Source organism: Cricetulus griseus, chromosome 3, assembly GCF_003668045.3.
Source record: "Cricetulus griseus strain 17A/GY chromosome 3, alternate assembly CriGri-PICRH-1.0, whole genome shotgun sequence".
Classification (NCBI taxonomy): Eukaryota; Metazoa; Chordata; class Mammalia; order Rodentia; family Cricetidae; genus Cricetulus; species Cricetulus griseus.
Genome location: NC_048596.1, coordinates 3,604,198 through 3,618,502, shown reverse-complemented (window position 1 = coordinate 3,618,502; position 14,305 = coordinate 3,604,198). Strand labels below are relative to the sequence as shown.

Here is a 14,305-nt window from a genome sequence, read left to right as displayed (position 1 = left end):
ATGGTATAGGAATATTGTTTTACAACAGTGTTTCTAAAGTTAAGACAGTTCTAAGTACATTTATCTATTTGTTTTCTTCCGGGAGGTATCTATTCCTATAGAAAGGTTTCTATGGGGGAGAGTGATTCAGATATTTGCCATTTCTTAATCATCTGATTGCCCAGTTTTGTCTAAAGAAACGGTCAGTTTGATGCACTCCTGTGTCAGAATTAGTCATGATGTTCTAAAAATTCTTCGTGTCTATTTACCGATCAATCATGTTCTTTTAATATTATTCTAATATTAGCATTGTTGGTAAATTATTTGTTTACATTCCCCAGCATTTTTAAGTGCCTATACAATTCCACAATATAAGAAAATATTTAAAGCTAATTGAAACAATCTAGAATCCTTGAAGTTATAGAATGAATTATATGACTCATTTATGTCTCCTATATTTTCAAAACTCAGTGCCTTTTACAGTACTTGACATTTTCCCCTCTCTGCGTTACTGCTGATCTTAGTCCTATGTTCATTGTGATGCAATATATGGCCAGTCCAGCATCACTGAGAATTGACTTAATGGACTTCCCTGAGGAGAGAAATCTTGGTGAAAGGAGCTTAATAAATAGACACATGTGGAATTCTGTGTTGATTCTAACATCTCTGGTCCTGGCAGATGGTGTTTGACAGAGTACAGCCATAAATCATGATGGTGGGCGACAATGGGAAGGGCACTGGTAATGGGATAGAACTGGTAACAATGTATTTTCCTAACCACTAGGAAAAAAGTGGGCCAGTAGTGGCGTCTGTCCTTCTGTATTCTGGAGCAGTGTTTAGATACCTGCTCTCAGAGTGCGCAAAGTACAGCTTTGCTACTGCAGCACCATGCAGAGGTGCACAGTCCCTACTGCAGTGCCATGCAGAGATGCACAGTCTCCCTACTGCAGCACCATGCAGAGGTGCACAGTCCCCATACTGCAGCACCATGCAGAGATGCACAGTCCCCATACTGCAGTACCATGCAGAGGTGCACAGTCCCCTACTGCAGCGCCGTGCAGAGGTGCACAGTCCCCTACTGCAGCTCTGTGCAGAGATGCACAGTCCCCCTACTGCAGCACCATGCAGAGGTGCACAGTCCCCGTACTGCAGCGCCATGCAGAGGTGCACAGTCCCCATACTGCAGCGCCATGCAGAGGTGCACAGTCCCCATACTGCAGCACCATGCAGAGGTGCACAGTCCCCATACTGCAGCGCCATGCAGAGGTGCACAGTCCCCATACTGCAGCACCATGCAGAGGTACACAGTCCCCTACTGCAGCGTCATGCAGAGTTGCACAGTCCCCTACTGCAGCGCCATGCAGAGGTGCACAGTCCCCTACTGCAGCTCTGTGCAGAGATGCACAGTCCCCCTACTGCAGCACCATGCAGAGGTGCACAGTCCCCGTACTGCAGCGCCATGCAGAGGTGCACAGTCCCCATACTGCAGCGCCATGCAGAGGTGCACAGTCCCCATACTGCAGCACCATGCAGAGGTGCACAGTCCCCATACTGCAGCGCCATGCAGAGGTGCACAGTCCCCATACTGCAGCACCATGCAGAGGTACACAGTCCCCTACTGCAGCGTCATGCAGAGTTGCACAGTCCCCTACTGCAGCGCCATGCAGAAGTGCACAGTCCCCTACTGCAGCGCCGTGCAGAGGTGCACAGTCCCCTACTGCAGCTCTGTGCAGAGGTGTACAGTCCCCATACTGCAGCGTCATGCAGAGGTGCACAATCCCCCTACTGCAGCGCCATGTAGAGATGCACAGTCCCCTACTGCAGCACCGTGCAGAGGTGCACAGTCCCCTACTGCAGCGCCGTGCAGAGGTGCACAGTCCCCCTACTGCAGCGCTGTACAGAGGTGCACAATCCCCCTACTGCAGCGCCGTGCAGAGATGCACAGTCCCTCTAGTCCCTCTAATGTTCCTTGTATCTGACCATGAGTGGGTGCTCTGTTGAATTTCCTTATCACTATAAAGAGCTTTGCAGCCTGGGGGTGGTGGGAATTAAAGCATGCCTTTAATTCCAGCACTCAGGAGGCCGAGGCAGGCGGATACATAAGAGAGGCATATTTACAGAATGACATCTCCCAACTACTACTAATTATTGCTCAAATTCTATGATGGACAGAATGTTAATTTATCTGCAAAGATATTTTTCCTTATAGTTTTTGTGATTGTTTTACAAAGTTGTGCTTGAAAATTCATGTGTTGGGTTTACCACAAAGCATATTGCCTATTATTCTCTTACACCGTGGTTTCTCTTAAACTTGACTATACTTTTTATAATTTTAATAACAGATACCTATGGTTATTACTTCTAATAAATAAGACACAAACAAATTCAAGGGCTCTTAAAGATATTTAAATACTTCAACTTTGATATTGCCTCCTCAACTTGGCTTCTATAGTAACTTACCCTCCACGTAATTTGAAGACATTTTTGGACAATGCTAATGAATGGAAACAATCAGTGGATATTGGCTAGTGGGAATTAACACACTGGAAGGCTAATGCTTTATCACTGATTGCTCTTTTTTACACAGGTATTGAAAACATTAACTTCAAGGATACATTCTAGTTTTACTAGTCATTTATATTACAAAATTATTTGTTTACACAGGATGTGTGCTAAAGCATGGCTTGATTGACAAGTGCTCGTCTCATCATTTGAATATGGGAGTTTGTGCTTTTTTTTTTTTAAGCATGTATGCATTTCTGGTGCCACATGAATGCCTGGTGTCTACAGTCCTGAAGAGGGTGTCTGATACTTTGGAACTGAGGTTTCAGATAGTTGAGCTGCCATGTGGATTCTGAGCATTGAACCCAGGTCCACGAAGAATAACTTAGCCACTGGCCATCCAGCCCTGAGTTGGAAATTCTCATTCTTATCATGCATAGACAAATCAAGATGTTCTCATGTCTTCTCATAATCATACTTGACTAACAAAATACTTTGACTATATTAATAATTAAAAGAAGTAAAATTTATTTTTACTTGTCTTGAGTGATTTAGTCCATAGTATGTCTTGGTGAAAGTCTAACAGCAAAATCCGCATCCATCAGCAAGGGGAGCCATGTTTTCATTCAAGCCCACATTGCCCATGAGTCTCTAACACTGAGTTCATTGCTTGTGGCATCATTCTTCCTTCATAAATTCTGTTAAATTTCCAGTCCTTCAAATTTTCAAAAAATATTAACATACAATTTAATCATACTATTTAACAAGACCTTTCTAGAATATTGTGCTCCTCTTGTGATTAAAAATAACTAAAATAGCTGGGCAGTAGTGGCACAGGCCTTTAATCCCAGCACTCGGGAGGCAGAGGCAGGTGGTTCTCTTGAGTTCGAGACCAGCCTGGTCTACAAGAGCTAGTTCCAGGACAGCCTCCAAAGCCACAGAGAAACCCTGTCTTGAGCACCCCCCCTCAAAAAAATAAGTAAGATAAAAAATAAGTAAGATAATGTGCTTGACATAAGACATCATTTATTTTAGAGTCCCACAGCGTAAGATCTAGATTTGGAATTTTTGTCATTATCCTGTGCTTTTAATTGAAAATGATCAACTGAAAGTTATGTGTAAGTTCTGTGAGCTTTGAGTTTAACTGTTTTTCTTGCTGTATTTCATACTGATTGATAAATATTAATAACAACAAAAAGGTCATAGACTAAATTTTTGAGAAAAATTGCCATGTTTAAACCACATTCAGTTCATTAAATATAAACACACAGTCCTTAGGGAGCTCCTGGATTATTGTTTTATCCCTGGAAGTGAGGTATGATCTTTGAAAAACTTTTTGGAAATGAGATTAGTAATTGAATTGAGTTAGGAATGTGAAGTGTTGGATAAATGTATGTACAATTAATATGCTAACATTTTCAATGGTTTTAAATAAAATATAAAATATGAAAAATATTTCCTCAAATTATAGTTTTTAAAAATATTGGGCATTGTCATTGTTTAGGCCCAAATATTTAGGTAGATTAAGAAATGGCCAATGATAGTGACTTTCGCTGAAAAAATACTATGTGGTTAACCATAAAACCTTACATTTTATACATTCATTCAAGTATCTACACACAAATGTATTGGATATACATACTTAAGTCTTTATCCCCCCAAATTTTTATTGTTTATCTAAAATTTAAAAACACTAATTTTGATTGAGAGTTTCATAAATGAATATACTATATTTAAATCATTTCCACCCTCTCTGTCTCCTCTCCAGTCCTAATGTGTTACACACACACACACACACACACACACACACACACACACACACGCATGCACGCACGCACGCACGCACGCACGCACGCACGCACGCACGCACGCACGCATGCGCGTGCGCCCTACTGAATTCAGTTAGTGTTCCCTGTATGTATACTTGCTTAAGACTTATCACTTAGGATTGGAACCCTTTCATGGGCCTTTGCTTGTAGATAACTCTTCCCTCTTCAGCAGCCATTGACTACGTAGAGCCCTTCTTTGAGGGGTGTGGCTTGGAGGAACTTTTTCCCATCCACTTTGTCCTGTCTCCTAGAGTGGTTTTGTGCAAACAGCCATGTTGTTGAGAGAAAGGCACGCTGTCATGTGTAGAAGAAACTACCTTGCAGCAGTCATCCCTGTCCACTGGCTCTTAACCACCCCCACTCCCCGATTTTCCTGAGCTGTAAGTGTAGGCCATATGCTTTAAATACCTGGATTTGGGCTGAGCACCCCAAAGTTATTTCCTTAAACTTTGACCATCGTGGATCTCTGTAGTAGCCCCTGTCTTCTGCATAAAGAACTGTGATGGGGACTCAATGTTACACTTCCTGTGGATGTAAGGAAAATATTCAGAATACAGTTGGTGGCTATGTTAATTTAGGAAAATGGTAGCAGTAGATTCTCTTCTAGTGTCTCTGACGTCTCCAGGTCAAGTTCTCAGCTGGCTTTGCAGTCTCAGGCATGGATTCCCCGCTCTTGAGTGGGCTCTATGCCCTTTTGTGGAGATTGGTCACTTCTTGGTGCCCAGGCTTTGTTTGCTGGTTTGTCAGCCCCAGCTTTGATGCAGATGTTCACTCTGGAGCAGAGAAAAGAGACTGTCTCTCTAAAATCTGGGCTTAGAGTAAGAGAAAAAATACAATACTCTAGTGAATGTTGTGATTTGCTCTTAAAATGAGAGAGGTATGCCTAGGCAGCAAATACAACCTGTGAACTATGTATATTACCCTTCCACTTTGAAGAAAAATTCTTTAATCCAGTAATTAGATTTTAAATAATATATTCTCCATATATATAACTGCCTAGTTCTTCAAAGTAAACTCATTCAAAGATACTAATGGAGTACTTGTGTATCTGAGATGATTTCATATTTAAAAAGATTCTTGAAGTACTTTCTACCTTCTTGCTTTGAGCTGGTCTGTACTGTAAACAGAATAAGGAACAGATGTGTTAATATGAAACACGCTATTCTTTCTTCCAGCAACTTCCAAGTCTATTCAGAAAATCCAAATCTTAGTCTCTTAAAACTTTCTTTGCCTGGGATGCTGGCATGCTGGTTCTGGTAACTTATGCTTATGGGGATGGCAGTAGGTGCCTGGAGATGGGCACCACCAGTGACATAAAACACCTAAGCTAGAGCCACCAAAGAACTTAGAAGTTTAGGCTTAGGCTTTTTGCCAGTAATAGTATCTAATCCTTGCCCTAAGCGATGCAGGGTCCCCTTTTTCTACTCATGGAGTCTGGAGGTGACTGCTGCCGTATAGTAACCGGAAAAGCTATAATTCAGAATTAACTCTGTCAGATTCCAGAATCCCAGCTCAATGAACTATGTAAAGAATTCCAAAGATAACCCAAATGACATCAGGTTTGATTCATAACTGACCACTTATAATGTACCCTAAGCATCCGCTTGTAGTGGGACAGACATACTGTGGGTTCTGTAATGGGGAGACATGATCAACACTTGGGAAGAAAGAGCAATGCTTGCTTAGCTCCCTCACCAAGAATGTTTATTCTATATTTAGTGAAAGGCCTTTCATTGGGTTATTTAAAGAGTGATGTAATTGTATAAAATCCATATTTATACAGAGAAACTAGAAGCACATTAACATTAAATTTCTTAATGTTCTTCTGAAATTGTAAATGTAATAACCTATGTTTTCATTAATCATTATTGAATAGTTGAAAGGTTTTATTTCACATGGCACTGACCAGGACCATATTGTTTACGTTCATGGATGAAGTGACGCCTACACCATCTTACCAGCAGTTGTTATGTAATTTCATTAGTTGTAAAGCATCCTAGTTGAGGGAGATTAAAATATGCTAAAAAGCATCAAGCATAGTTAGGGCCAGCATTTAAAGTATAATGCTATAGAATTAATATATGCCAAGTGTTTATCTGGTACTTCCCCTTTAAATGTGACAGACTTCACTAAGTATTAGCTGTGTTTATTGTCTTTACGTAATATAAAGAGTAATAGGCATTGAATTATATGTCACTGTCATGAGTGGAAACTCCTGCACATCTCAAACTGTTTTCTTTTTCTGTATCTTTTCCCAACAGTACTTTTCTTAAAGTTTTAAAAATATTTTGTTATTTTGACTGTGTGCATGTGTGTGTGTCTGTGTGTGCATGGTGTGTCTGTGTGTGTGGTGTGTGTGTATGATATATATATATATATATATATATAAATTTTTGAGTTTGTAGTGTAATTGCATTTCTCCCTCCAGTCCATCCTGTATGTCCTTCCTTGTTCTCTTTCAAATTCATGGGTGCTTCATTTCGTAAGCTAAATATGACTGTTCTGAGTCTATCCATCCGGGTCTAACGTTAAAGGACAGTGCTTCTAGTATGATGATTTTAGCTAGACTGATTATGAATGGCCCAGGAATAAGTTAATTTCATGCCAGGATAAACCTTTCTTCGTTCCTTATTTCATATTTAATGTAGAATAAATTTGTAATATCAAATTCTATAGTGCTTCATTCACAGTAACGCAGTTGCCTGATTTGTGACGTGGAGATGTAATACTCTGATTGATTGTGGCACTATGCACAAACTTAGTCACAAGCAGTGGTTCCAAAGGCTGTGATCACAAAGGAAACCCCTGTGGTCGATTTCCTGTCTCCCGTGGAGCACACCCTCATCTCCAGGTGTCACAGCCCCAAGTGCACGCTGCCTTTATCTGGAAGATGCCTGCTGTGGTGCTGTTCATTTCTTTTCAGGTTCTTTGAGGTGCTTATAATTTGATTTAACTGCTTGTCATTTAATGCCATGAATTGTCCTTTAATTATATTTATGCTACACATTCTTTACAGTGTATCGATTGAACATAGTATTAGCTTCTCTCACAATTCTTGTTTTGAAAATCAAACTATTGCATGTTAATTATTTTAAGTAGGAAACACACTACTGAGTTTTAGCTCCACCTTTGCCCATGGGCAGCACTCCGAGCTGGAGTGTATTCCACAGCCAAGTCCGAGGTGAACAGTTTCTGCTTATTCAGAGAGCAGGGGATGAGAACGACCTTCCCCCCTTAGAGCTCCTTTTATAGACATAGTTTCCCATTTCTTTCACAAATTGGTATCATGAAGTTTTATTCTAGTAATAGGAGAGACTGTTTAGAAGCAATTTTTCTTTTTATCAGAAGCAAACACAGGCATTTCGCCTTCAACACAGAGCATCATTCCAGTGATGGACGGTTTGTTATTTCTTGGAGAATCTTTATTTGACTAGCAGATGAGCTAACATAAATTTAACACTTTGCACCTCTTTCCAGTTTTCACATAAATTATAACAGGTATCATATCTTTTAGCTTCAGAATTCAAAATAATATTCTTGTCCAGGCCCTTCATTTTCTCCATGCAGCTAACTGGTCAGTTTTATTCTCTAGCTGTATTTTTTTAGCATTGTTATATGCATTTACAAGCCATGTCAGCATACATTCTTACTTCTACATTTCCCCCCATAAATGACATCATATTCCATTTTACTCATTTGGCAGGTTTTTAATCTCTTAATCTTTAAAATCTAATAATTATTGTAATTTTAAATTATTTACCATCTTAAAATAACATTCACATGTGTTGATGAGATTAAACATTTGTCCTTTTCTTGTCATTATTCCTATTATTTATTGCTGTTGTGAAGTATAGTATAGTACATATTTTCTTAGTTATTTTATATTTTGAGATCAAAATATAATTGCATCATTTCCTCCTTCCCTTTTGTTCCTCCAAAAACTCACAAATGTATGTTCCTTGTTCTCTTTCAAATGTATGACCTCCGTTTCAGTAATTGCTCCATGCATGCAGGTATATATACATATATATTCCTAAAGACATGAATACACTGCTCAGTCTGTTTGATGATACTTGGATGTATGTTTCCAGGGCTCCCATTTGGTATCAGAAAACCAATGGATGTGATCTTTCCCCTGTTCAGTCTAGCCTGATTGTCATTGCCATCCGAGCTGAGCTCATGTGGCTTCGACTTTATATCTGCACCTTCTGACATTACTAAGTGACAGGATCTAACAGCAAACTCAGTGCTGAGCTCTTTCTTAAGAAATCCTAACCTTCTGTGTGGTTCAGATACATTGTTCTAAACTCACACTTATTTTGAAGTAGCTCTTCAAAACTTTATGGGTCTTACTAAAATTTGTAACAGTAGTACAGGAAAATCAGCACTTCAATAAGCCATTTAGGACACTAGAGGCCAAGCTAAAACCCTACAGCTTTAAATTAACATAATGATAATCTTTTTTGAGTTGTGTGTATTTGTACACTATATCTTGGCATAGAAAGATGATATAGTGATAAGGTCATTGTATTACTTATTTATTGACTTTTATCTTATTTTGTTAAAGAAAAGTATTAACTTATGCCTCTCAAGCATTGGATTTCGGCTCTGGGACTTTAGAAGTAGAATTTACTGTTTTGCCTAAATTGCTTCTAATGACTTCTAATGACTTTGTATCACTGACTCTTTAGTTGCTAATAGCTCAAATGACCAGAATATCAAAATTAAGTTTACAGTGGTCAAGATTTGCAAAGTATGTGCAATTGAAAACTTAGTCCTCATATCATTTGAAAACCTTTTACCATCTTCATAATTAATTACTGTCCTCTCTCAAATGTTTCTATTAGTGCATTTTTTTCTTAAAATGCCCTGTTATTATTAAAAAGTAGCAGGTCTAGTTTTTTTTTTTTAACTTTAGTAGAAATGCTAACTTCTGTCTTTAAGTTCCTCCATAAGTGGACTGAAGCATAGTCCACCGCTGAAGCTGTCTTAGACTTTTAAAAACATATAAGGCTCAAAGTTTTGAATCCAAATAAGAGATTTCTGTCGTTCCCAGAAGGAGGATTTCCATTACATCATCAGTGTGAAACATCCATCTCACAAAAGTGGGGACTATATTATTAGTTTCAGAATCCTATTTTGCCTGGCAGAAGCACTGCCATAAAGTAAGCAGTAAATCTGTTTTGCTTCCTTTAGATAATTAGTCATTTACATATAACCTTTGGCTATTCTTTTATCTTAGAATACTCATATAAGTTGCATAAAATTGTTTTCCATGTAGAAGTGCTTTGAAATGCAAAATATAATTAAGTTCTTTATTATTTTAGGACAGTTGTGCTGCTAAATGATGCAGTTGAGACTATGGTGATTATTGGAGGAGTCTGAATGGAGTGTGGGAGGGAGTTCAGTTATAACCTCTCCAGATTACTCTGTTAGGTTTTTAAATCAGTTGAGACAAATGAACAATACAGTCTTTCTTAGATAAACATATTTATAAATAACTTGGTGTCTGGGTGTTGTGCTGTCTTATGTATTGTGTTAAGGAGACGTGAAGCCTGCTATTTAGAGCTGTGTGGCAGTAGGAACTCTGTCTTTGGCATAGGCACAGATCCAGGAAACTGCCTAAGAATTCTGGGCACTGACATATTAATACCCAGGCAATGCTACAGTTAATGGCGAATTACATTCCAGGTTATGGGGACTGAAAACCAGTTCTGCAGATGGAGAGTCAGAAAGTGTCTGTCTGTCCAGTTGGTCATAGCAAAATTAGTAGAACCTCTGACACCCTTAAGACACAAAGTGGTTCTGTTGTATTGATGCAAACCTAAAAATTTCAACAAGTTTTAGTGTTGACTGAGCTTAGGATCTGCTTTAATGCGAGCATTATGGTATTCATTACCTACAGGGTTAGTGTTTTATATTATTACAGAATATTTTCAGTATTTCACTAATTAGTGTTAGGTGGTTTCTAGACCATGATTGTGCTTTCCCCTATGCTGTATGAACTACTGTGCATCAATTAATCTCTAAAGTATGCTGGTATAATTGTCCCAAATGAAAAAAAATTTCTGCAGATTAGAATAATTAAAGCTTTCCTAGTAAAATTTATCTTCCATTGAGTGTTTGTGGAAGCTAAATTTGTCATGAAAAATTCATATTAATTAAATGTATTTTCTGGTGATGTCATTTAGTGATATCATCCATTCCAGCAACCTATTCAAAGACAGAGTTATTAGGGTTAACTTCACTGCACTGTTTCTGTTGATGTTTTCTATTTTTAATCCAAAAAATTTTAATTATCCTGATTAAAATTGCATATTAATGGGTTCTCTTTGATCAGTGCCTGAACATATTTTCCTTATTTTCATAAAACAGATTTAATTTTTAGGCCTTACAATTAGCAGATAACCTGCTCATTAATGAATAAAGAAGAAATATTTTTAATAACGGTTCCCTCGTTTCAAATCAAATACATTTCCCAGATACTTCGGGCAAGGAGATTTATGCATAACGAGTAACAATCCCACTGTCTATGATCCCTTTCTGTATAACCTCTATAAAGCCTTTATAGTCTTCCCTATTGATAAGTGAGTCCATCACCCTTTATCTATTTGTTACAATATTTAATATGCTTCATTATTGTGCATAGAATTGCCTTTTATTTTTCTTAAGATAAATGTTTGTGGATTTCAATTGAAGGTGACTTTGTACTGGAAGCTGGCAGTTAATGATAACAGTGAATAACTTTTCATGAATGTGGGTGCGTAGAAACCGGTCTGGCAGAGGTTATGTCATACATTGTAAGCAGCCCACACACGTTGTGCAGACTGTTAAATCTTAGTCACATGTGTTATTTCAGCTCGAAGAAAAGGAGTAGTGTAAGTTTTTCTTATTTTTTATAAGTATTGAAGTTCACAGGGAACAGCATACATTCTAATTGGCCTCATCTTTTTTTAATATCAGAAATTAAATGTGGAAAGTGAACTTTATGAACTGAAAATGGGGATGCTAACTCATAGTCTTTCAATCAAAGGCAGAATGTTCCCTTATTAAAGCGTGCACTAGCTTTTTGTATGACTAAAGATTTCAAGTGCCAAACACCACTCTGCTTGCAGCATTTTCAGCTTCTGTTGGTCACGAAGCGAAGACTTCCCTCCAACAGCACCGATGTCACTTCCTATGTGTTCTCAGCAAGTGTGCAGAGCCTGGACTTCATCCCTAGTTTGTCTCAGCTGGCCTGGAGTTGATGAGTCAGAGGCAATTGCATATAGTTTCTCATGAGAGTTGTAACACAATTGGTTTGGGGTATCAGATTTTATTTTAATTAAATCTAGCTTTCAAAACAATACATTCATATCTCTCAAAAATTAGAATGAGCTGAAGTGGAGACTGAAAACTTTTACAGATTCTCCCGCCTTCCTAAGCCTTCTCTCTAGGTCCTGCAGATGGACACTTCTCTCTTATCTTTCCTTCCGAATTTCTCCTATGCATGTTCCAGTAAATGCAAATATGGAATCCCACACCAATCCTTTGATACATAAAATATAATTTTCATAATTTACCCAACCTGAGATATCATATCATACATGGCAAAACAGTTTCATGTGCTATCTAGAGAGAAGAAAATTCTGGAAATTAAATTGTGACATGGTAGTGATTGCCAAGGACACCCCAAGGCCACCCCAGTGTCAGGAACTGTAATCTGCACAGGAGCCCACCTGTTGGAGGCAGGTCAGTGTGTCTATTGATAGAAAGTGGCTGTCTCCATTGTAGATCTTCTTTCTATTTGTACAGACACACACCATCTCACAGACTATATCCTAATTTACTTAATCCCATATTCCTACACTCACTGGTTTTCTTTTTAGCTGTTGAAACCCCGTATACTTAGCTTTCTCTGTATCTTTGTGGGTGTGCCTCGTGCAAATCCTGGCCGGGATTTTTGCTGTACCATATTCACTCTACCGGCTATGCTTGTCACGGCATTCCTCTTCAGAGAGTTTTCTTAGGATATTATTTGCCACCATTGCATTAAAAAGGTGCAGTTTTGGAATTTGCCAAAGAAGAAGTGGAGTTTTGGGGCTCTTTTCAGTTGTCCATGTGAATCCTGAAAAGTAATGAATGGTTGTTTTCCAGTGTTCATGAGCCTTCTATTTCTCTCAGTCTCTGCAAACTATTCGGCCTTTCCCCCTTTTCTATTGGGTTGTGAATCCTTCTAGCAGTTTTTATTCCTGAGGTTCTTTCTGCCTTGGAGATTAGCCCCTGTCTTTGGTAGGAGTTGTCATTTGATTCTTCCTCCATCCTTGGATATTGTGCTCCCCTATTCATGTTGCACCAATGGGCTCTCACAAGCCGTGTAGCTGAGAGTGATAGAAGCGTGTTTTACAAGACCTGAGACTCCAGCAGATTCAGAGTCTGGAGAGGACCTGAATCTCATCATGGAGGGAGACTTTTAGCTGCGTGGTCTTCAGTGGGAGAGAGTGGCCAACTCTGTGCCTTCCTGGATTTTGAGGACACTTAATTCCAATTACGAGGGTGGACCAGTTATGATTTAAGCTTCTCTAAAATTCTCTACTTCCCAAAAGGCACAAGATTCAAACCAGGGGTTATAATTTCAGCAAACAAATATAATAAGTCACTGTTGATGTTTAACGGGGACAGAGTCATCAAGCTTCTTGTGTCATCTGTAATTCACACCATAGGTGATGCTTCATCACAGATGTTTCAAAGGTTGCAAAGGAAATTGCCCATGTTTTCATGTAGAATTGCTTTGGTTTTATATGTGTGTGTGTGGGGGTGTGTGTGCATTTTGTGAACTCTTGCTTTAGTGACTCCAGTGACCTCTAGATTCCAGAACTCATGCCAATGAATCGGTCCTCCTCTGCTGCACAATATGGGGCTGTGGGCCCTGTGACAATTGGGCATCAGACGTGGTTGCAATGATATGTTGCCTCTGCGTCTTAGGTGCTTTTTTCTTCCCTCTTGGGCACTAGTTAACTAAATCATCTTCTTGGAACCTGGCAGAGAGGGAAAACCAGCATTGCCAGGCAGAGGCCTCCCTGAGCTTGCAGTCAGACGTCATAGGGAAAGCTGACCTTACATCCCTTGGCTTGCATTCCTCCCAGCATGTCAGAAGGCAGCAACTGGGACAGAACTTCTCAACTGAGCAGACTTTTGAGAGGAAATGCACCATTGCCCTAAGTACTGTGGTGTTTCAACGCCAGACTTAATAGTTTTGGCATAACTGAAACATGGGTGGAAGCTGAACAAGAAAGGTACCAATGGAATCATCTTTGTTCTTGTCAGTTTCAGGGTTTACATCAATATCCATAAAAGATATTAGTTTTTAGTTTTTCCCTTTTATTTTTCAACATTGGAAATTGATGTTATGCTGACTTCCAGAGCAAGATGTGAAGTACTTCCTGTTCTCTGCAGTAGGAAATTCTGCTGGCGTTTCTGTTAAATTGTTGACGAATCCCTCTGTGACAGTGTCTGCTCTGGAGCTTTGTGACAGTGTTGGTTTCACCTATGGAAATTATTGGCTTATGTTTTATTTCGTGAAGATTATTTTATTCTGATTTTACTTTCTAATATAGTGCACTGAGTAAATTCAAATCAAAGTAAATTAAGTGAGTACTAAATAGTAAGAGAAGCAGGTATTTGTTAGAAATTTGGGAAGGTGAGTGGGGATGTGGGAAGGTTCTCCGAGGCCTGGGGAGGAGGTGCCTTGATCAAAATATACTGTGTGAAAAAAGTTTTAATGAAAAATGTTTTAAAAATTAAAAAGGAAATGAAGGAATCTATTTCAAATTTGCTTTATGTTGAAGATAATGAAATAATAGGAGCTGAATTATGAATTTGGTTAAAATGAAGTAACATGCAATATATTAAAATTCTGTAGAATGACATCAAATCCATAAGGCCATGCTTGATGAGAAGTTTCTAGTTTTAAAATTTTGGCCAGAAAAGAAAGACTAAAATCCAGTGACATTTGT

At 38.8% G+C, this 14,305-nt stretch overlaps 1 protein-coding gene across 1 annotated transcript in view; it reads left to right on the top strand.

Annotated features, from left to right (window-relative positions):
- Positions 1 to 14,305, top strand: part of LOC100764329 (attractin-like protein 1) — a 542,646-nt gene that overhangs the window by 203,036 nt on the left and 325,305 nt on the right.